At 38.9% G+C, this 24,149-nt stretch overlaps 1 long non-coding RNA gene across 1 annotated transcript in view; it reads right to left on the reverse strand.

Moving 5' to 3' along the window:
* LOC131484375 (uncharacterized) overlaps positions 1-24,149 on the reverse strand; it is a 536,971-nt gene that overhangs the window by 203,286 nt on the left and 309,536 nt on the right. Inside the window, exon 3 of the long non-coding RNA XR_009248202.1 lies at positions 2,614-2,728. This is a non-coding gene — a long non-coding RNA (uncharacterized LOC131484375). The remainder of the gene's footprint in view (positions 1-2,613; positions 2,729-24,149) is intronic.

Consider the following 24,149-nt stretch of genomic DNA (forward strand, 5'->3'; position numbering starts at 1 on the left):
TCATTTGATGACTCACGTTCACTCTCTTACTGACAGCAGGAGCCTGACTGCACGCCAAGAGCTGTTTTTCAAATGTGTATAATCCCTGATGCACTTGTCGCGGTCTTGTTCCAAAACCTTAGTAGGGCGCATTATGATTCTCCCATCGGTGCTTATAATAAACTATTCAAAACATCGTTTCCCATGAGTGGGGTTGGTACTATCATAGCATCTGCTGGGTCACATGGGTCAAGCATCAGGGCTATTTACACCACAGCCTGCACCTACTGCAAACCTCGTCCTCCTTTGAGCTCCTTTCAAAGCTGGCAAATTTTTGTGTCACCCAGTATACGGGTCAAAACAGTACTCCCAGAGAAATGTAATATTCTGCCTCAGAAACTGAGAGTAACAGGGTCTCGTTCCTCCTCGTGAGATCTACAAGGTACAACTAGTTGTCTTTGGATGATATTCTAGCATGTTCCTGGCCCCTGAACTCACTTAAGATTTTACGTATGTGGCAGGCGCTGAAGTATTTTCTCTCCCGCCTTTTAGAGAAACTGTTTCCCAAGACTTCCAAAATGCTAGCCATTTCTTGCTCATTTTGTCCAAATAATAGGATTTCACCGATAAAGCACACCCCTTTGTTAAGGAACTACCAAGATAGTCCAGATCCCTTGGGACTGTATTGCGGGAGAACTCAGGATGTTTAACAAACCTCTGTGACAAAATTTAAAATGTTGGGGCGCCTGGGTGGCTCAGTCAGTTAAGCGGCCGACTTCGGCTCAGGTCACGATCTCGCGGTCCGTGAGTTCGAGCCCCGCGTCGGGCTCTGTGCTGACAGCTCGGAGCCCGGAGCCTGCTTCGGATTCTGTGTCTCCCTCTCTCTGACCCTCCCCAGTTCATGCTCTGTCTCTCTCTGTCTCAAAAATAAATAAACGTTAAAAAAAAATAAAATGTATACAATTGCCAGTGATGTGAATGCAAACTGGTTTTAATCTTTTCTGATAGGGACAGAACCCTTTGCCACATCAATGGCTGCAGTGTATGTATCAAAGGTCATTTTAACCCTCTCCAGTCAGGATGCGACATCTGGCACAGGAGCAGTAATTGGAGCTACTAACTACCACCTGGTTGCATCTGCAGGAATCTTCTAGTATTCTCCAGTTTCCCTTTTATTCCCCCAAGTATTGTTGAAATTCATGGAGATATAAGCGAAAACAACTCTTGAATCTGTGAGATCTTTCAAGGTGATACTAATCCCTGCCATGAAACCTGAGATGTGAGGCTGTTTTTCATTTTTTATCATGCTTAAAATAGAGAAGACCAGCGTAGAGGCTTCCATTTGGCCTTTCCTAATATCTCAGCTCTAATCCCAAAGACTAAGCAACGATTTTGGTGCTTGTGCTAATGAACAAGCCTGTTGACTTGGAGATTGTATGAATGACCAAAGGATGAGCCTAGAATTCAAATGGACACAGTACAAGCCAAACATGGGGAAGGACTTCATTTATGACTTGACCCCATAAATGCTCCCTCTCTAATAGACTGACCCTGATGATATTTTGGTCAACTTTCTTCCTGTGTTCAACAGTACTGACAAGTTTGGAGGATTCCCCTTCACCTAGTGTCCAGTTAATCAAGTAAAAGGCCATACTCCCTGCAGACAAGGACTTGGAAGCAATGCCAGGTACCCTTGCAATGTTTTACACTCCCTCTCTTCCTTGTGACTTAGTCTCTTTAATCTGAGTCTGAAAGCTCAAATTTTGACACGGAGAAAGGCATATTAAGTTTTTATTGGGGTAATGGCCTTCAGCCTCTTGACTACTCTTGATTTCTTTCGATTGTACAGATTGACTTGTATTTTTTGATTGCCCATATATTTTGTGCCATATTTTATTAACCATCTCTAACTCTTTGAAGGTCAGGCCACTCAATTCTGCCACTCATTGTGATAACTGTGACCACCAGTCTTCTGATGATGAGTGATAGGTCCTGTCCTCTATTGCTGTGGTGGTCCCATCACACCCATTGTCGATAGTTGTTCTACGGAAGAATCTCCTACCATCAATCCTGGCATGCAGAGCAAAACCACCACTGAATTTCTACGTGATTCTATTTTCCCTCTTGCCAGAGCATTAGACAGGGTCCCAAGTGAACTGGGATTACATTGTTTTCAGGAGAATCCCCCCTGATGTTTCCCTCTTGTATGTAAAGATTCCATTCCATCTTAACCAGCTTCTTGACCTTGGCATAGCAAACTGGCCCGTATTAATAGTTGAAACTTCTTGTGGGCTCACCTACTCTTAAGTTCTGGTCCCCAAGCTTTTTCTCTCCTATCACCACAGGAGATGAGGACTCCTTTTACATGATATGAAGGAAGGCTTCCAAGTTTAACATTTAGCTTTGAATTTCCAATTAATTGATCAACTTTTCATTACCTTTTTTCCCCCTTAGCAACAGTCATCTGATTCCATTGTAACTGTAGTTACTATTTCATCCATATTTCTCAAATCCTTGAGAAATCATACCAGCCAATGGATTTCTTTCCATTGTTATAGCATCTCAGTTCTCCAGAGGGGAAGTTCAACAGTTGCATTGCCACTGTGTGCCAAAGGTGAACGGTGCTTTACTTACCCCTTGCAGTGTGGTCCTCCTTACCAGCTGGTGGCAAATGATCAAGCTCCAAATTCCATCCCTGTGGCTGCTTTCTTATATCCCTCTTAGTTCCAATCATCAAAATTTGGGTTCCCTGGAAAACAGAACTCTCGCTTTTTAGAATGAAAGGGTGCCCTAGTCTGCTTAAGCTGCCACAGCAATCAATACCAAACCTAGAGGGACTGAACAACGGAGATGTGTGGTCTTACAGTTCGGGGGGATGAAAAGTCAAAGATCAAGGTTCCAGCAAGGTTCAGTTTCTCGTGCGAGTGCTCTTCCTGCCTCAAAGAAGTCTACCTCCTCACTTTGTCCTCATATGGCAGAGAAAGAGTCGGGTCTGGTGTTTCTTCCTCTTTTATGAGGATGCCAGTTGTACTGGATCAGGGCTTTGCCCTTATGACCTCATTGAACCTCATTAAACACTTCCTTAGAGGGCCCATCTCTAATACAGACATATGGGGAGTTAAGGTTTTATTTATTTTTTTTTTTAATTTTTTTTTTTTTAATGTTTATTTATTTCTGAGACAGAGACAGAGTATGAACAGGGGAGGTTCCGAGAGAGAGGGAGACACAGAATCGGAAACAGGCTCCAGGCTCCGAGCCGTCAGCCCAGAGCCCGACGCGGGGCTCGAACTCACGGACCGCGAGATCGTGACCTGGCTGAAGTCGGACGCTTAACCGACTGCGCCACCCAGGCGCCCCTGGGGAGTTAAGGTTTTAATACATAAATTGGGCATTATACAATTCCATAGCAAAGGGTCAGGTTTTTATACCCCCACATCAGGGGGTGTAGGCCACGTGGAATGTATCCTGGCCTAGGACAGGCTGGGCCTCTTCAGCTACAGTAATTTCCAAGGAACGCTGGCAACTGAGGCTACCTCCATTGGCGCTCTGAGCATCTCCAATCAGCTTCTCCCTCTGGGTAATTGCCCTCCACAGAGGAGAACAACCTCACAAAGGCCATGATTCATTCCTTTCTAAAGACGGCCTACATTCAATGACTGGTTGAGAGAGACAGAAAAGGCCAGTCACCTTGCCCCAATTCAGCAAAATTCTGCAAGGCTCTCTTAGCTTTAGCGTTCCTGTAACCTTTCTTGAATCCTCGCTGTTACTATTTCACAGAACCCTTCTCTTTCTGCCAAGAAAGAGTAGAAACCACTCCCTCCCTCCTGCAGCTGCTGAGTATTCCCTAGAGTATTCCCCAGTAGACTGCACACTAATCTCTGTCTCAAGAGTTTGCTCCCTGAGCAACCTCCCCATGGACATTGAAAATCAATACATAGATTTTAAAAATTGAACTTTGAAGCAAGGAAGTTTCCTTGTTTCGTGTAGTCTTTGCAGAGCAGAAAATTGCATAAAACACTATAAAATTCGCTATAAGAAACACATCCACAAAATATGTATTACACTGGCAACTAAAATGCGACTAAAATTATAATCACCATTTAATATGTATTGTGCAATGGTATCAGTTATGCAACAGTCTTTTTTTATGAACCAGCACTTTGCACTTGAAAATGCAAAGTCAGTGAATTGCAATTCAGTGAATCACAAGCTTAAAGACTGAAATTCAAATTAAGTAACTTCTTTATTCATAGCCATGTATCATGATGAAAACCAGCTATTTTTATTAGAAAACAATTTAAGAAACACTTAGAAAATTGTTTAACCTAATATTTGCAAATGTATATATATATTTTAATGTTATTTTTGAGAGAGAGAGCAAGGGGGTAGGGGCAGGGAGAGGGAGAGACAGAATCCAAAACAAGTTCCAGTCTCTGAGCTATCAAGACAAAGCCAATGTGGGGCTTGAACCCACGAACCATGAGATCATGACCTGAGCCAAAATCAGAGGCTTAACTGACCGAGCCACCCAGGCACCCCTGCAAATGTATATTTCTTACTAAATTTATATTCAGCTATACCTCTCAGACTATATATAGTCACAGTAAAGTTCTTTTATATGCCTTCCTAAACCTGATGATGAATATGATGTTAAAAATAGAGTAGACAAGATGATCTTTCGCAGCTTCCGAATTCCAGAAGGTCATTGCACACTACGAAAATATTTGAGTCTCAAAATCTTCCCATTACACAGGAAGAAATACAAATATCACTCAGGTCGCCCAAACGCAGTGTCATCTACATGAGACTTCTAGTTTAATTCAATCAAGTTTTTTTCAGCAAATAGTATTGTTCGGTGCTTATGAACTCAGAAATGTCAGAAATGAGAGGTCGAATTTTGGCTCGCCACTTTCCAGTAACCTCCGGTGACGAATTTAATCTCTCCCAGACCATTATCAGAATGATGATCATAATGCCTATACCAAAGAGATGTTTTTAGAATAAAATGGGGCACTGGATGTAAGGTTATTAGTGCAGCGTCTATCTGTAGCAAGCAATCAAGAAAGGTGAGCCCCTGCTATCTTGCCTTTTACTGAAAAGCTTATAAATTAGGTATTATTTATGAAAAGAGCTTCAGAAACTATAAATAGTAAGGGTTTGTTTAACTACCACCACCCAAGTCATAGCTCCATGACTAATAAGGAAAGCCAGTCTGTCACTGTGCCCAGACCAAGCTAATGATTAATAATCTTCATAACAGCCTTAAAATTAGGCTTCATTTTCTACATGTGAGAGATTTGAAAATCGGAGGGGTAAATGATTTGTCCAAAGTCAAACTTCTGGCACGTAGTGGAAGCCAGGGTCAAATGTACATCGTTCTGAATTCGGCTTGCAGTTCCTTCCTTATGCTGCATCAGCTTTCTAAAGAAAATGGTGACAATAAAGGCAATTAATTGCATGAGTTATTCTCTAAAAGCTCTTTCAATGTCAACATTTAAAGATGTTTTAATTGGTGAGTCTCTCGTGTCTTACTTTCTCACTCAATCTCAGATATTTACCACCAGGGGTAGTTGTAACTCATTGGCTGTGTGAGTTTTTATGCAGTCCAATTTATAAGGTCCATGTTTTTAATCTCAAAATTGCTGGCAATCTTATGGCTCATAATAAGACACTACACTATCCGCTGGCAAAATACCAAAAGTGATGAAACGTGGGTATTCACGGGTCTGTATTTTCAACACAGACACGGGACATGGTTTGCGGGTACAATAACGAATGTTTTTAAATGGTTAAAAGGAGGTGGAACTTTCCTCGTCTTATTCTTTCTCCTTTTCACAATGAAATCGTTGACTAGGGAGGAAGAACTGGGAAATCAAGTATTTTTTAAAGAGGCAGAGATAGGAAAGTAAGAACAACAAACGTTTAAAAGATTAGCTAGATGTCAGGCACAGGTGGTTTGCCACAGGGTACCCGGCACCTTCGTAACTGTTGTAGGTGCCAAAGGCAGATCTCACGAGAGTGTGCACACACGCGTCACAGCCACAGTGTATATCTACCTATTATCTATCGATCTCACACCGACTCAGGGAGCTAGGGGGTAGGCCTTTTTGTTTCTCTTTTCTTTCGTTTTTAAAGAACCTAAGGATAAAAGAGGTTTATTCATTTTTGGTCACAAAATTAAGGGGCTAGAATAGGCCCATCTCTGTCTTCTCCCCTCCCGCCCCCAGGTGATTTTCTAGACAAACCTGTATTCTGAAAATAGGAACTGTTGCTCTGGATATAATGACAGGGAGGATGGACCAATCCAGCCCTTCATGTATTTGTATATTTACTTGTCCTTATTTGAGACAGTCCTTGAAAACTCTGAAACCAACTTTGTATAGATTCCTTATATCCCCTTAAAATTTATGTTTTATCTGCTTCTTAGCTCTGGATATGTAGTAAAGTAAGACAGAACACTAGAATAAAGAAAAATTCACAACAATTATATATATTTGGTATGATGTTAACTGTTAATTACTCTTCACTAAGTACTAGGGCATTGGTGAAAGTCCTCCCTGGAGCAGTCTATTATGTTTCTCTCCATTTTCATTCAAAAACACTTAGGGGTACCTGGGTGGTTCGGTCAGTTAAGTGTCCGACTTTGGCTCAGGTCATGATCTCATGTTTCATGAGTTTGAGCCCCGCATCGGGCTCTGTGCTAACAGCTAGATGCCTGGAGTCTGTTTGGATTCTGTCTCCTTCTCTCTCTGCCCCTTCCCCGCTCACGCTCTGCCTCTCAAAAATAAGTAAACATTTTTTAAAAATTTAAGCCACTTAGTATCTTGTTGTCCTATTCTGGGTCTATACTACATGATCTATACTTTTATGTAATATTTGGACTAAGGTGGGTCTTTTACTTCTTGCTGAAAACATTCATTTCTAAGATTGTTTTTTTTAAAATATCTAAATAGTAAAGCTTTTTTTAAAGTTATTTATTTTTGAGAGGAGGGGAGATAGGGAGAAAGAGGGGGGAATAGGGAGGGAGGGGGGAGAGGGAGCAAGAGAGAGGCAGGGAGGGAGGGAGAGAGGGAGAGAAAGGGAGAGGGAGGGAGAATCCCAAGCAGACTCCACACTCAGCTCAATTTGGGGCTCGATCCCACAACCCTGGGATCATGACCTGAGCCAAAATCTAGAGTCAGACGCTCAACAGACTGAGTCACCCAGGCATCCCAAATTTCAGAGACTATAATACTTAATCTGAGAGGGGTGCCTGGGTGGCTCGGTCAGTTAAGTGACCGACTCTGGATTTCGGGTTAGGTCATGATGTCCCAGTTCATGAGTTCGAGCCCTGAATCAGGCTCCACACTTGGCAGTGTGGAGTCTGCTTGGGATTTTGCCCCTCCTTCCTTCCCTCTCTCTCTCTCTCTCCCCCCCGCCCCCCGCCCCGCGTCCCCCCTCCCCCTCTCCAGCTCACTCTCTCTTTTTCAAAGCAAATAAATAAACTTAAAAAAAAAAAGTGTTCTGATTATCGTCTCCAAAATGATTACCTCACATCTATGAGTTGAATCGTTTACTTGAGCTTAGTAACTGTACTACTAGATCCTACCTTTTCCAGCTATATCCACTGAAATCTGTACCTTTTGAGTTAAGCTCCATTCAGCTCCTGAATCATTCATAACTAAGGCAAGCAGTATGTGAAGACTAGTGTATTCCACGGTGGCTGGATTCCAAATTACTGTTGTCTTCTTAAGATGGAATATGTGCCCCCTCTGCCTTTCTCCCTCTCCTGTGCATCACGCTTTATGTGAGACGAATCAGTCTTTTCTCTTGCTTACTTGCACAGTCAGTCATTGTTTTGTATTATTTCATGTTAGGGCTGACACCTGATTCCTGGCATAGGTTTGTCCCTACAACCTAGAAAGGAGAATACCTATCTTTTATAATCCCAATTAACAACCCGCGGAATAGAGCATTTATTTTTCAATATCAGGTCAGATCACGGTTACACCAGCATTTTTGGACACCGACGTTAGGTTTCTGGTTCTCATTGTGCTACTAATCCCAAATGCATGTTAAAGTTCACATTCAAATATATCTATTCATCCCAACTCCCCTCCCGGCCTCCAGGTTCAGGAATTTGAACTAAGCTGCATAAAAGTTTACCAACTTCTTTTGAATAATTTTATTGCCAAGTCAAATCGAATAGTGGAGCAGAGGAATCTGCTCTGCCCTTGTTCCCAGCATGGTCTCCAAGATCCACCTGGTTCTCCAATTCTTCCCGCTCTTTGGTGAAAGGATAGAAAGATGACGATAGGTAGGTAGACACACAGCCAGACATAGACAAAATTGTATTCTCTGTGCTTATTAGAAAATCAATTCAGAAAACAAATAAGTGAAGGTTCTGTCTGCCCTTTGTAACTATTCCAAAAAAGTCACCCCTTTATACCATAAACTCAGTGGATGTTCTTTATTATTTCACTTTGCCTTTGGAACACAGCAAAGATTCTTTTGAGGGATGATTGTCAGAACTCTGAAATTCTCCTGGAGAAATTCAAACCAAGGTATTAAGAATGCAAATATAAGGCTTGCCCCATTTTCAGGGAACTTAAGATCCATTGGAGTAGACCTCTAATATATTTGAAGTATACTTCCAATGCCAGGTATACGTCAAATCTTTGTAAACTTTATTTCATCTACCCTTAAATCAATGCATATTATCTTGTCTTTATCACATGAGGTTCAGGATAGATGTGACAAGTGCCCCTTACAAAAGGAAGGTGTGCCTGTAATGGAACTCTACCGGGTGAGGTCTTTACTCAAAGTAGCCAGAAAAAAAAATAAGAAAATAAAAATAGAATACAATCTGAGTCCCTAGAGACAGAGGAGAGTCAAACTGTGGAAAGTAAGAACATCTTCTGAAATCCAAGTTGTAAATATCTAAATGATGAGAGGCAATGGAAAGATTCTGAAGAAAGAAAACATTGTAATAGACTGAATAATGTGTGTGAAAGGTAAAGAAGAAAAGAGCAAAGAAAAGAGCAAAGAAAGGAAAAGAAAAAGGTCTCAAAGAAAATTATCTCCAAAAAAATCAGAGTGCCTCATAGTTTCTTTAACTAGCTATTAGTTTCTATTCTAAGATTACAGGTCAAAATTATGATTCTCCTTTCTCCACACCACTTTGTCTTACATTTGCCAAGACAACTAACATACAAGCCTGTCGTATCCATGCCGAGAATACTGGAAGGTAATTTCCAGGTGATTCAGAACCATCATGTGTTGAAAGTTCAGGAAACTTTCAGGATTTAATTTGAAGGTGACCCAATCGACCCCCAGACTAGAGATACATTCTTATCTTGCAATTTGTGGATGGATATGGGGAAGAAACGAAGTGGTGAAGTCTCTTATCTTTAAACTCACAGAATACCAGAGTTAGAAAGGGACCTAAAACACTTATCAACTCAGTCCTTGATAAAGTAAAGAATCTTGGGTATATGATTCTGATTGACTTTTGGTTATCCAACATCTATTTGCCCATCTCGAGTAACAGGGACAGCTCACCACTCTTTATAATATTATATTAACATTTGCTTCCTATAGTCTCTTCACGTGAGATTTAAGGAATGACACAACACACAGTATTTTCTTATCCACAGGACAGCCAGAGATTTGAAGTATATTTAATATCTCCCACGAGTCAACAACCTGCCCAAATATTCCAGGTCTTTCTATGATTCTTCCTATAGGAGGGCTTCTCAATAATTTCCCCACCCGAGGCATTCCCCGGTAGTTTTTCAGTGTCCCTGCTCTGGTGGCATATCACTACTCACTCATGTCTAAGATTTAATCACCAAGACGGCGATTCAAGATCAGCCACATTCTTTTTTCGAGTGTTTGTTTTGATAGCGTAAGGAAACATGGAAACATTTGTTCTTGGGAGATAATGTCAGAATTAGATCTGTATGCCTTTCTCCAGATGGGCTCATCTTTCTAATCCAACTCATTTATTATACGGAGCATAGAGAGGTAGAAAAATAAAATGCTAACAGTTGTTGGAAAGATGATGCCATCCGAGAGTGCAGATAACGTGCTTTAGCTCTAGCATACAATATGAGAGGAAACTATCGAAGGCTTCAGTGAATTGGGTCACGAACTGCACTTCCTATTACGGCTTTATACCTAATAGTACTTTATATCTTGTTGAGATGCAATAACACTCTATGGTCTTTGAGGGCAGAGTAATAACAGCACGGGTTGCAGAGCCCTGTAACATTACATTTGAGTCTCTACGACAGCATTTTCTGGCTGCACGACATCAGAAATGTTAATGGGTTTTTTTTTTCTTATTATTTATTTATTTGTGAGAGAGGGAGAGCGAGCACGAGCAGCGGAGGGGCACAGAGAGAGGGAGAGAGAGAATCCCAAGCCTCCCAAGCAGGCTCTGCACTGTCAGTGCAGAGCCTGATGCAAGGCTCCATCTCACAAACTGTGAGGTCACGACCCGAGCCGAAATCAAGAGGCAGACACTTAACTGACTGAGGCACCCAGGCGCCCGTGTTTCTGAGATCTGCATATCTAAAATAGAAAAATAACGCTTGCCCAATGAGATCAAAATGCATAAACAGAGTTAATGTTTAAACATGTCACACCCAGAAAATGGCACAGAATAGGGTGTTCCTATATCTCGTATCATTGCCCTGGTGTTTACTGTTATTTATTTGCATATGTTTGATATGCCTTTTGCCATTCGTATACGTGAACATATACAGATGGACATGAACAGTTACACATGCTAGTATAGAGCGTACACACATAGATGTCATAAAAATCTAAAAATCCAGATTTTGTTTATAACTTCTAAAAAGTGGTTGGGGCGCCTGGGTGGCTCAGTCGGTTAAGCAGCCGACGTCGGCTCAGGTCATGATCTCGCGGTCCGTGAGTTCGAGCCCCGCGTCGGGCTCTGTGCTGACAGCTTGGAGCCTGGAGCCTGTTTCAGATTCTTTGTCTCCCTCTCTCTGACCCTCCCCAGTTCATGCTCTGTCTCTGTCTCAAAAATAAATAAACGTTAAAAAAAAAAAAAAAAAAAAAAAAAACTAAAAGCAGCAGCCATAACCATAGCAGAGAACTGAGTGATACAGGTGACAGAATTATTCAGGTATAATTTGATGGCATTCAATAAAGGGACACAATATACTGAGGATGGGAAATGAGGACATGAGAAAAATACAGCACAATGCAATAAATATAAGGCTTAGAAGTAAATTTCCTTGATCAAAGGAGTGTTTCCTGCTTTTAAGAGCCAATCACACTTTTAAATAGTTTTACATTAAGATGGAAACCACTTCATCAACCAGATTAGGGGAATTGAGTGCAGAGATTAATGGAGTAACAAATGTCTCAGTCAGAGCTCTTTCGTATGAATTATATTCCCAATTCAGTCACTTAATTCAGTATAATCTTGGACAAGAAATTAACTGTGATGATCCTTAATTTCCTCAGCTATTTTAAGGAGAAGATAAACTTACTAGGACAACACCTCCCTTAAATGTACTAAAAGAATATAATGGAATAATAGATGAGTATTGTGGATTTAAGTTGGCTATAAAATATCAGGTGCCAGTGTAATGAGAACAGAATATTCAATAAATGTGATCTGATGGCTGCTTATTCATAGGGAAAAATCACCTTAAGATTCTTGCCTCACATCATTAACAAAAATAAATTTGGGGAATGTTAAAACTTGAGGCACAAGGAAAAAGAAAAACTTTAACATTTCAGGATTTTAACTAATGCTAAACACTAAAAGGATTGTGGAATTCCACTTCCAGGTAAGATAAAGATAATAGGGATCTAATTTAGCCACTTAGAAAAACACACACAGACAAAAATATAGGGCACAATAGTTTTCAAGATGCTAGCAAATGAGCAGTACAGAACACTGATCTTCCCCATAAGATGGGAAACAAATGAAGTCAGGCTCATAAACCCCTTAGCTTATGGCCTTAAGAGAGTTCTCAAAGCACACAGAAGACCACAGCACAGAGAAGAGGAACCCAGGCAGAATTCACCTGACTCTCGGAGTTGAAGAAATCAAGTCCAAAAGTGAATCGCAGTGGCTAGATTTGACAATTTCAAGAATTTTCATGGGCAAGCACAAAATCCAGCATTCTATTTACAATGATAATTTATAATATATGTATGTATCCAGTTAAAAATTACCAGGCAGGCAAAAAAGGTAGGAAAATGTGAATTATAATAAGGAGAAGAATCAATTGATTGAAATGGTCCCATCTAATACATGTTAGGCATACTGGGCAAAGAAATCAAAACTATTATTATAACCATATTCCATATGCTTAAGAAAGCTAAGTAGGCATATAAATGTTATAGAAGATAGAAAAGATAAACGTTATACGTTGAGAGATGAAAATTATACTGTGTGAGAGTAATAAAAATGGGTGGGATTAAAAGTAGCCTAGACATCACGTAAAAAGAAGGCAAAAACAATCTAAACTATATATGGGGGGAAAAAGGTGAAAAAAAAAGACCAGTGAGCAATGGAAAATCTTCAAGCATTCTAGAAAAGACAGGTGAAGAAAATATTTTTTAAAATAATGGCTCGACATGTATTAAAGAAAAAAAAGAGAAAAACATTCCATGCTCATGGATTAGGAGAACAAATATTGTTAAAACGTCAATACTATCCAAAGTAATCTACACATTCAATGCAATCCCAATCAAAATTGCACCAGCGTTCTTCTCAAAGCTAGAACAAACAATCCTAAAGTTGTATGGAACCACAAAAGACCCTGAATAGCCCAAGTTATGTTGAAAAAGAAAACCAAAGTGGGAGGCATCACAATCCCGAACTTTAGCCTCTACTACAAAGCTGTAATCATCAAGACAGCATGGTATTGGCACAAAAACAGACACATAGACCAATGGAATCGAATAGAGACTCCAGAATTGGACCCACAAGAGTATGGCCAACTAATCTTTGACAAAGCAGGAAAGAATATCCAATGGAAAAAAGACAGTCTCTTAAATGGTGCTGGGAGAACTGGACAGCAACATGCAGAAGAATGAAACTGGACCACTTTCTCACACCATTCACAGAAATAAACTCAAAATGGATGAAAGACCTAAATGTGAGACAGAAAACCATCAAAACTCTAGAGGAGAAAACAGGCAACAACCTCTTTGACCTCAGCCGCAGCAATTCCTTGCTCCACATGTCACCAAACACAAGGAAAATAAAACCAAAAATGAACTATTAGGACCTCATCAAGATAGAAAACTTCTGCACTGCAAAGGAAACAATCAATAAAACTAAAGGCGACCGACAGAATTGGAGAAAATATTTGCAAATGACATATCGGATAAAAGGTTAGTATCCAAAATCTATAAAGAACCTACCAAAGTCAACACCCAAAAACAAATAATCCAGTGAAGAAATGGGCAGAATACATGAATAGATGTTTTTCCAAAGTAGACATCCAGGTGGCCAAAAGACACATGAAAAGGTGTTCAACATCATTCATCACCAAGGAAATACAAATCAAAACCACATTGAGATACCACCTCACACCGGTCAGAGTGGCTAAAATTAACAACTCAGGAAGCAACAGATGTTGGCAATGATGTGAAGAAATGGGAACCCTCTTGTACTGTTGGTGGGAATGCAAACTGGTGCAGCCGCTGGGAAAATAATGTGGAGGTTCCTCAAAAACTTAAAAATAGATCTACCCTATGACCCAAAAATAGCACTACTAGGAATATATCCAAAGGATACAAGAGTGCTGATTCATAGGGGAACATGTACCCCCAATGTTTACAGCAGTGCTTTCAACAATAGCCCAATTATAGAAAGAGGCTAAATGTCCATCAACTGACGAATGGATAAAGAAGATGTGGTTTATATATACGATGGAATACTACTTGGCAACGAGAAAGAATGAAATCATACTATTTGTAGCAACATAGATGGAACTGGAGGGTATTATGCTGAGTGAAATAAGTCAGCCAGAGAAAGACAGATATCATATGTTTTCACTCATATGTGGAACTTGAGAAACTTAAGATATGGGGGAAGGGAAGGGAAAAAATAGTTTCAAACAGAGAGGGAGGCAAACCGTAAGAAACTCTTAAATACAGAGAACAAATTAAGGGTTGATGGGGGTGGGAGAGGAGTGAAATGGGTGATGAGCATTGAGGAGGGCACTTGTTGGGATGAGCACTGGGTATTGTATGAAAGCGATGAATCACAAGACTCTACCCCCAAAACCAAGAGCACACTGTATACACTGTATATTAGCTACCTTGACAACAAATTATATATTAAAAAAATTCATTTAAAAAACTATGAACCTTTTGATTCAAGATAATCATTGATCTCCAAATACAAGAAAACTTCACAAAGTGCTCAACGTTCAAGAGGTATCATGATATTATTTTATAAAATTTCATATAAAAATTTTCACATGTACTTTAAATTCTTTAAAAATTAATCAAATTTTTAAAATAATTTTTTTAATGTTTATTTTTGAGAGAGATAGAGCGTGAGCAGGGGAGGGACAGAGAGAGGAAGACACAGAATCCGAAGCAGGCTCCAGGCTCTGAGCTGTCAGCACAGAGCCCGACACGGGGCTCGAATTCATGAACTGTGAAATCATGACCTGAGCCAAAGTCAGATGCTCAACCGACTGAGCCACCCAGGTGCCTCCAAAATAATTCTTTAGTGAGGACTATATAACATATCTAAGAGTTAAGTGTACATCGACAATAACAAGAAGGCTCGACTGAAGGGGAATATATTATTGTAGGTTTCTTACACTGTAAGTGAACATACACATCACTTGAACATGATCTGGCATAAGTAAAATATAAGTTAAACTCCAAACAACTACCTAAAAAAATCAGTAACAAAACACAAAACCAAGAGATTACAGTCAATGAGCCAAAAAAAGAAAAAAAAAAAAAAAAAAAAAAAGATAAAATGAAATAATAAAAACACATCATTAATTCAAAAGAAAGAAGAAACAGAGGAAAAGTTGAAATAAAAATATATGGGCCCAAGAAAAAAACAAATAGCAAGATGATAGATTTAAACAAAGCCTTATCAATATCACAGTAAACACTAATGGTTTAAGCACCTCAATTAAAAGATTTTTCACTGATTATAAAACAGACAAAAACAAAAGAGACCCACTCTAAATTTCATAAAGCATAACCGCTTTAAATATAAAGTCACAAGTCAGGGGCGCCTGGGTGGCGCAGTCGGTTAAGCGTCCGACTTCAGCCAGGTCACGATCTCGCGGTCCGTGAGTTCGAGCCCCGCGTCAGGCTCTGGGCTGATGGCTCGGAGCCTGGAGCCTGTTTCCGATTCTGTGTCTCCCTCTCTCTCTGTCCCTCCCCCGTTCATGCTCTGTCTCTCTCTGTCCCAAAAATAAATAAATAAACGTTGAAAAAAAAAAAATTAAAAAAATAAAAAATAAAAAAAATAAAGTCACAAGTCATTTGAAAGGAAGGATTAAAATGTATCATACTAAGAGAGGCAGCATTTTAGAGATCCCCCAGCCACCCAGGATTCCCACCCTCTAATTATTCAAATGCTGATCTAGATGCCACTATGAGCCTTGCTAATCCGCTGACCTTAAAACAGAGGAACACTCTGGATACTAGTGTGGGCCCAAGGTAGTCCTGTGAGCCCTTGGGTAAGTAGAAAAGAGAGTGGAAGATGGAGAGAGGGGAGATGTGGAAGCGGTGGTCCGAGAGACTTGAAGCAGAGAACTGGACTCTCAACTGTTGGAAAGTTCTTTTTAAGATGGAAGAAGAAAGCCACAAGCCAAAAAAAAAAAAAAAAAAACAAAACCCTGCAGGCACTTCTAGGGAAGAGAACAACCCATCAACAATTGCAATGGAAAGAGGGCCTAAGTTTGAATGAGCTTAGAAGCAGACTCATCTCCAGAATCTTTAAAAAAGAAACACGGTTCTGCTGACAGCTGGACTTTGACCTAGTGAAACCCAAAGCAGAGAACCAGCTGAGCCATGTTACCTCTGAAATTCTGACCTGTAGAACTGTGAAATAAGTGGATGTTGCATTAAAGTACTAAACTTGTAATTTGCTGAGGCAGCAATAGAAAACTAATACACATATTAACACAAGTCAAGAGAAAGCTGGAGTTCTCTTTATTGATAGTGCACACAGACACACACACAAAAGATTTTTTTTCAATGTTATTTTTGAGAGAGAGAGAGAGCGAGAGAGAGAGTGGGCATGTGCAGGGGAGGGGCAGAGAGAGGGGGACAGAAGATTCCAAGTGGGATCCGCACTGACAGCAGAGAGCACAATGCGGGGCTCAAACTCATGAACCCTGAGATCATGACCCGAGCCTAAGTCAGACACTTCACCGACTGAGCCACCCAGGTGCCCCTAAGTGTTTTTGAATGACAGTTCTGAATAAAGTCTCTTTTACCATCAGAATCATTTGTTTCTAACCGTGCATGCATATATCCCTTGCCACACATCTAATGCTTAAAATCAACTCACAACTCCTCCAGTGTGCCTCCCCTTTCAAAAGACATCTACTAGGGGATTGAGTACTGCAAAGTTATTGTGTCCGAGACCTCATCAAACACGTATCTGTGGTTAGTTACCTCACTCTTGAGACCAAGAATTTCCGGAGTATGAGGGGATCTAAGTGATACAGAATTGTGAGTAGGAGGTAAATGGAGAAGCACGGCAACAGTGTTAGTTCTTTTTACTTTAAAAAAAAATTTTTTTTACATTTTTTAATTTATTTTTGAGAGACAGAGCACAAGCAGGGGAGGGGGCAGAGAGAGAGGGAGACACAGAATCCAAGGCAGGATCCAGGCTCTGAGCGTCAGCACAGAGCCAGACGCGGGGCTCGAACTCACAAACCATGAGATCATGACCTGAGCCAAAGCCGGACACTTAACCGACTGAGCCACCCAGGCACCCCTAGTTCTTTTACTTTTTTATTCACACCCAGATTAATAGGCCAATTTTCTTGGCTGAGTGCCTAGTATAAAGAGGATAATTAGACTGAAACACGAATGAGGCCAAATGTAGACTATTTGAAAGTTAGACTTACCTTCCAATTTATTTAACCACGAAGCTCGAAATTCAGCTTAATCAGTATGGCCACAGAGAATAGAAACGTATTTGGCTAATTCCAGTTCAGTTTCCCAAGGTTCTTCAAAGTCCCTAATGGAACAGTACAGCTGGTATTACTCCGTTCTGTGCAAAGGTGACCTTGCTGCTTCCAACATGCTTCATGTTTGCTGTGCCATAGTCCTGTTATGCTTTAGCTCATATTGTCATTTAGGAAGGATTGAATCAAGCTAACTATGCACTCAATTTTTCGATTTAAGGAAATATGTACAAATGGCCAATCTCAACATCAGGAAAGGCCTATTCTTAGCTCAAGTAAAAGGCAGTCACTAAACTGATAGATCCAAATCTAATTAGTTATTGACTGTTTCCTGCAATATTGACTTTCTGCTACCCTGTTTCCTATTACATTGACTGGAGAGCCTGGGAACATTTGACAAAGCTGGTCAATCTAAAACTGAGATTCTGTACTGACTTCAGTAGGTACCACTAAAAGAAGATTTTATACACACACACACACACACACACACACACACACACACACACACACACTTAAATAAAAACAGTAAAGCAATGATATACCAGGTAAAACCAAATAAGAAAGTTCAGGTGATAATATTTAATAATATTTATATCATAAAAATATAAGTGAAAAAATGTGAAATAGCATGAATTGGGTCAATCTATGTTACATTGCCAACTTATCTAATTAATACACAACTGATATCTGAGCAATACTCAGGAGGTTTTTTTTGCAATAATCTAGTAAAAGGTAAGAAGAAACTTCCAAAAAACCAGCTGATTTTGGAAATATGAACATGTTCCTCTCAGTTGTTGACATTTCAAACAGAAAGAAAATACATAGATTTTTTTTTAAGTGAATTTATTTATTTTGAGAGAGAGAGAGAAAAAAAAAAGCATGAATGGGGGAGGAGTAGAGAAAGAAAGAGAGAGAGAGAGACAGAGACAGATTGAGAGAATCCCAAGCAGGTTCCACACTGTCAGCACAGATCCCAATATAGGGCTTAACGCCTCTGAACTGTGAGATCATGACCTGAGCCTAAATCAGATGTTCAACCGACTGGGTCATCCAGGCACCCTGCATAGATTTTTTTTTTAATGAAAAGACTCTTCCGTGTAAAAATCAAACAACAACAACAAAAAACCACCATAAAGACTGTCTTGACATTAAGAAACTGCATCACGAGACTATGTATATAAAGGATGAAAAACTGGTTGTAAAATTAGATGCCAGATTTTAGCAACATATACAGAGATTTAAAAGAAAAAACTGTGTTCTGAGAATTTTACACCTGCCTTAAGTTGTCAGTCACTTGTTTGAAGGCAACAAGAAGATATTCACTCTCTGCTTTTTAAATGACAGAACACATGCTAGATTTGCTCATTTCTAAGCAAAGCCAGAAAAATAACAGAAAAGTTAGTTTACACATAAGTTAATGAATATTTAGCAGCTATCAAACACATAAAAGAGTATTCTTGTGGTCAAGATGCATTACATAAACCCAGAACTATCAAAGTAATATACCATGGATCCATATGACCATACTTGGGAAGCTAGAGTTCACTGGCCATTTAAAAGGAACGATGAGAAAAGCAAAATATTTATACCTTTTGGAAATTAAATACAAATTTTTAAACAATGTACTAAAAAAGTGATAAAAAAGGAAATAGAAAAAAAATATCTAAAACTAAACAGTACTGCTAATCTACATCTCAGAGTTACAGAATAAAGCCAAGATGGTGTACCAAGAGGATCAAGGAAAATGTACCTTCTTCAGTGAAGTTACTAGAAAGTAATATACTGGGGCCAGAATTACACATATCAGTTCACATGTATAAAGACATAGCTTTCAGGGTGCCTGGGTAGCTCAGTTGGTTAAGCATCCAGCTCCTGATTTCAGCTCAGGTCATGATCTCGCATTTCTGAGTTTGAGTCCCAGGTTGGGCTCTGTGCTGACAGCACAGAGCCTGCTTGGGATTCTCTCTTGCCTTCTCTCTCTGCCCGCTCCTGGCTCACACATGCTCTCTCTCTCTCTCAAAATAAAGAAACTTAAAAAAAAAAAAAAAACAATAAAACCTAGCTTTCTTGGTTTTCTCTGTCTTTCTGTATAGCCCCATCCTTTCTGTGGTAGTTAAGAATTGGACCTGGGATCCATCTGCCCAACTTTGTACCCAAGCTCTTCCATTTCCTAATTGTGCAAATCAAAAAAAAAAAAAAATTCCCTGTGACTCAGTTTCCTCATTTGCAAACCATGGATAATTTCAGTTACCTATCTTCTGTGGTAATTGTTGGGATGGATGAGTTATATAGAATCATATGGGGTCCATAATAAGTGCTATGTAATTGTTAGCTACTATTTTTTACAATGGAGGCCAACTATTCTGAAGTTTTCTAATTAAATACAGGGAAAGCCTTTCTGTTTTAAGAAACTGTCTTTGCACAATTGTATGGTCACTTCGAAGATCACATTCCCTATTAAAATTGTTCTATCACCTTGAGGTTTAGGTGTCAATGTATACATTTTTCAAGGACACAAGCATTCAGACCACAGATGTTCACCAGTAAGAACTTCTGACTCTCAGGTTTTCTTTTTTGGAAGGCTCTTATTACTGATTCATATATTTATGTATTTTCAAGCCAAATAATTTCTCTTGATGTGAATTTCAGTAGTGTGTCTCAAATAATTGACCCATTTCCTCTACAGAATTTATGAGCTTAATTTTGTTCATAGTATTCCTTCATTCTCTTTTGTTATTTTTATGATTCATTTAATACCCATGGAATCAACAATAATGCCCAGTCTTTCATTTCTGAGAGCTGTCATCTTCATGGGGCAGGGGGTGGGAGGGAGAGCGGCCTAGAGGTTTATCACTTTTGGTGATATTTTCAAGGAAGCAGATTTTGTTTCCATTGTTTATTTTTTCCGTATTGTTTTCCCATAATAACGATTCAGATACTAAAATTTTATCAAAATATCTTTTCATTTCTAAATTTGCATATGGTCGTTTTTAAAAACCCATTTGCTATTTTCAATAGATTTCTCGCATTCTTACATTTTCATCTTTGTATTTTATGTAGCTATTTTAATTATTACTTTAATCAGTTTCAGATTATTCCTAACTCTTGCCCTTTGCTTACTAAAGCTATTGGTCATTTGGTGTTAATTATGTTTTGTTTTTGTTCCTCTAAAAATACCCTTGCCTGTTTGAACATGTTATTCAATATAAATTTAAACAGAAGATCTATTCATCTAATATGGGGACAACACTGTCACCCTGAACTAAAACATTTTATTCTTTTCCTGGGTCCCTGGATTCATTTGGGATTTTCAGCTACAGCTGTTAGAACTTATAGCTGTCTAAGGGCTTAGTTTACAGATTATAATGCTAATAATAAGTATTTTTTCAGCCAAACTCCCTGATCTAACTTGTGCTTCCTTCTCATTTCAGTTTCAACTCAATTATTTTTGTCGCTAAAGATTCTTTATATCTTTCAAGCTTAAAAAAAAAGAAGTATTGAAAAATATGTGTGTAGGGTACCTCAAAGAATCTTTTCTTCCATATTTCCATAATCAAAATTTCCCTTTAAAAAAAAAAAAAAAACCGCAGGAGCGCCTGGGTGGGTCAGTCAGTTAAGCGTCTGACTTTGGCTCAGGCCATGATCTCCTGGTCCATGAGATCAAGTCCCGAGCTGCTCTGTGCTGATAGCGTGGACCCTGCTTGGGATTGTCCCTGTCTCCTTCTCTCCCTTTCTCTGTGCTCCTCCCTGACTCGTGCTTTCTCTCTCTCAAAATAAATAAACAAACTTTAGTAAAATAAATAAATAAATAAATAAATAAATAAATAAATAAATAAATAAATAAATCTAAACTGAAGAAAATAAACAAAAATAAAATAGATTGGGAGACTAAACAAAATAGATTGTTTAGAAAACAGATAGAAGAGGGAGAATAATTTATAAAGATGACATGTTTACTAGATTCGTGTCACACGTATTTTGTTACCTATACTCATCAAATTGCTAAAATAGATAGATTTTATAATTGCAGTTCACAAAATAGACGTTGCTTCTAAAACTGAAACCATTTTAAACACAAATATACTATAATGCAATTCAAAAATGGGACCTAAGCTCTGAACTTTGCTTTGTTGCTGTGCTTACATATTCTCTTCCATTTGTGAGGATATATTCAACAAGACCATGCAAACCAGGAGCCAAGATAATTTAAGCTCAGGTAATTTATATTTGGCCCAACACCGCAAAGAATCAGTCTATATTATACACACATACAGATTATCTACATATATATTTTTTTTGTTAACAAAAGACTGAATTTTTGAGGATGGACAGACTGTTTCCTTGATTATATTACAGTGACTGCATATAAAAAGGATCTTAAAATTATTAATAAAGAAACAAACACCATCACGTTTTATTGCTCTAGAAATTGAGCAGAATGCACTATCATACTTTTTCATTTTCTTTTCTGTTGGCTTGTTTCAATTAGTTGAAGAGAGTGGCGAAAAAAAAAAAAATCAAGAGGGGTGCCTGGGTGTCTCGGTAAGCGTCCGACTTCAGGTCAGGTCATGATCTCACGGTTGGTGAGTTCGAGCCTCACCTCGGGCTCTGTGTTGACAGTTCAGAGCCCGGAGCCCGCTTCGGATTCTGTGTCTCCCTCTCTCTCTGCTCCTCCTCTGCTCACACTCTGTCTCTCTCTCAAAAATAAATAAACATAATTAAAAAAAAATCAGGAGAAATTAAGTATATCTTCATGTACTGTAACGATTGATGTGCAAATTCCGTAGTGTGATCAGTGTCTAGTATGTGTCACACAATGATGTCAAGTAGCTTTCTGAGATTAATAGCATTTATGTAAAAGATCCAGAAAATATGAAAAGCGGAGATTTTCGGCCCAGGAAAATTTAGATGAAAACATAAACGCTGGAGTTTATATGATAAATAATCCCAATAACAACCTTTCATCAATTAAGAAACTGATAACATTCATACTGTGTGATATCAAAATTATTAAGAAAAACGAGAAGACCTTCAACAAGTCATTTTTCCGATTTCAAAGTAAATGATGGAATTTATAGTTTAAAGGAATATACCGAATTACATGTTTGAAAAACTTAAAAAAAAAACTCTTTTGTAAAAAATCTAGATCTGAAACAAATTTGAGATAATTACACTGAAAATTTGGCAGGAGAAATGTTATTTTATTTTAAAAAATGGTGGCTAATACCAAGGTTGATTCAACTTAAAGTGGTACTCTAATTTTGTTTTTAGTAAATGATCTAAATTAGAGGAAAAGAATGAGCTGTAGAGTGGGGAGCCCTCCATAATCCTAGGGATCAATCATCTTTGTCGGTGGGGAAAAATTCTGTCTGTAGGATGTATAGTATCACTATATAAAAAAATAATTGCCACTCAATGTGTTATAAAAGATATTTTCATGAAAATAGAGTTCCATGTTTCCTGGGGTAGGAAAATATGCTGATATATGTGAGTCTAACTTCCCCATTGGTAGCATGTGATCAACCATATATATTTTTTTATAAAACTCTTGCAAGTGTTTCTTTCTAAAATTCCATTACACTGATTTCTTCTCAAAGTTTGCTTTTTTAATTTACGACTTTAAACAAAATTTGTATCTTTGTTTTTAAAAAGAGACACCATAATAAGATTGAGAAAGCCTGGGACGGCTAGGGAGGCATTAAATGTCCACAGCTTTATGTGCCATAATGATATTTTGGACCAGTAAACTATGAACCAAGATTTCAGTGGATTACTGTATGATGTTCATTACTTTGTCACTTTATTTCATTGTGAAACTCCCTGAGCCATTGTTTTTCTTTAGTAGCCGCAGAAGAATTTTCTACATGGATTGATCTCCAGGATCTGTTTCAGCTCTAATAGTCTATGACTCTGCTTTAAAATTAACCTTTTTGCATCCAATAGTTTATATTAAATTATGCAGAGAAAGAATATTAGCATGGATTTTAGGTTTGCTTTAATGTACCTATATTTATGCTAAGTAATATTTTTTTTTAAATTTTTTTTTTCAACGTTTTTTATTTATTTTTGGGACAGAGAGAGACAGAGCATGAACGGGGGAGGGGCAGAGAGAGAGGGAGACACAGAATCGGAAGCAGGCTCCAGGCTCTGAGCCATCGGCCCAGAGCCCGACGCGGGGCTCGAACTCACGGACCGCGAGATCGTGACCTGGCTGAAGTCGGACGCTTAACCGACTGCGCCACCCAGGCGCCCCAATGCTAAGTAATATTGTGGGTGGGAAGTCTATAAATAATGCTAATTATTATATGCTAATAATGCTAAAGTTACTCATTAACTTTAAAATTATGAAATGGGCGTGCCTGGGTGGCTCAGTTGGTTGAGCGTCTGACTTCAGCTCAGGTCATGATCTCGCAGTTCATGAGTTCGAGCCCCACGTAGGGCTCTGTGCTGACAGCTCGGAGCCTGGAGCCCGCTTCAGATTCTGTGTCTCCCTCTGTCTGCCCCTCTGCCACTTGCACAGTCTCTCGCCTTGTCTCAAAAATAATTAAACATGAAAAAATTTTTTTAAATTTAATTAAAAAAATTAAATAAAATTATGAAGCCATTCTAAGCTAACATTTTTCTAAGATTCTTAAAGTACTATATAATGACTTTTTTTTTTGGAGAATGTTTTAAGATGGTGATATAAGATTCTGAACTTGACTCCTCCTCCTATGTACAGTGTGTCCACAGCTACATATGGAACAATTTCCTCTTAGTAACAAAAACAAAAACACCTAAAGGCTTCTGAGCGATGACCACATATCAGGCAAACAAGAAGAAAACCACATCAAAGCAGGTAGAAGGGGCTGGGATAAACCCCACCCCCAGTGCAACAACCCACAGTTGGGAAGGAACTCGAAATCCAGAGCTTCCCGTTAGAAATTAAAGGTTTAGAATTCATATCAGGCACCCCAACTTTTAAGACCCGCACCTGAGATACAAGCCCCCAAAACACCTAATTTTGAAAACAAACAG

The sequence above is a fragment of the Neofelis nebulosa genome, chromosome 9, assembly GCF_028018385.1.
Source record: "Neofelis nebulosa isolate mNeoNeb1 chromosome 9, mNeoNeb1.pri, whole genome shotgun sequence".
NCBI classification, from domain to species: Eukaryota; Metazoa; Chordata; class Mammalia; order Carnivora; family Felidae; genus Neofelis; species Neofelis nebulosa.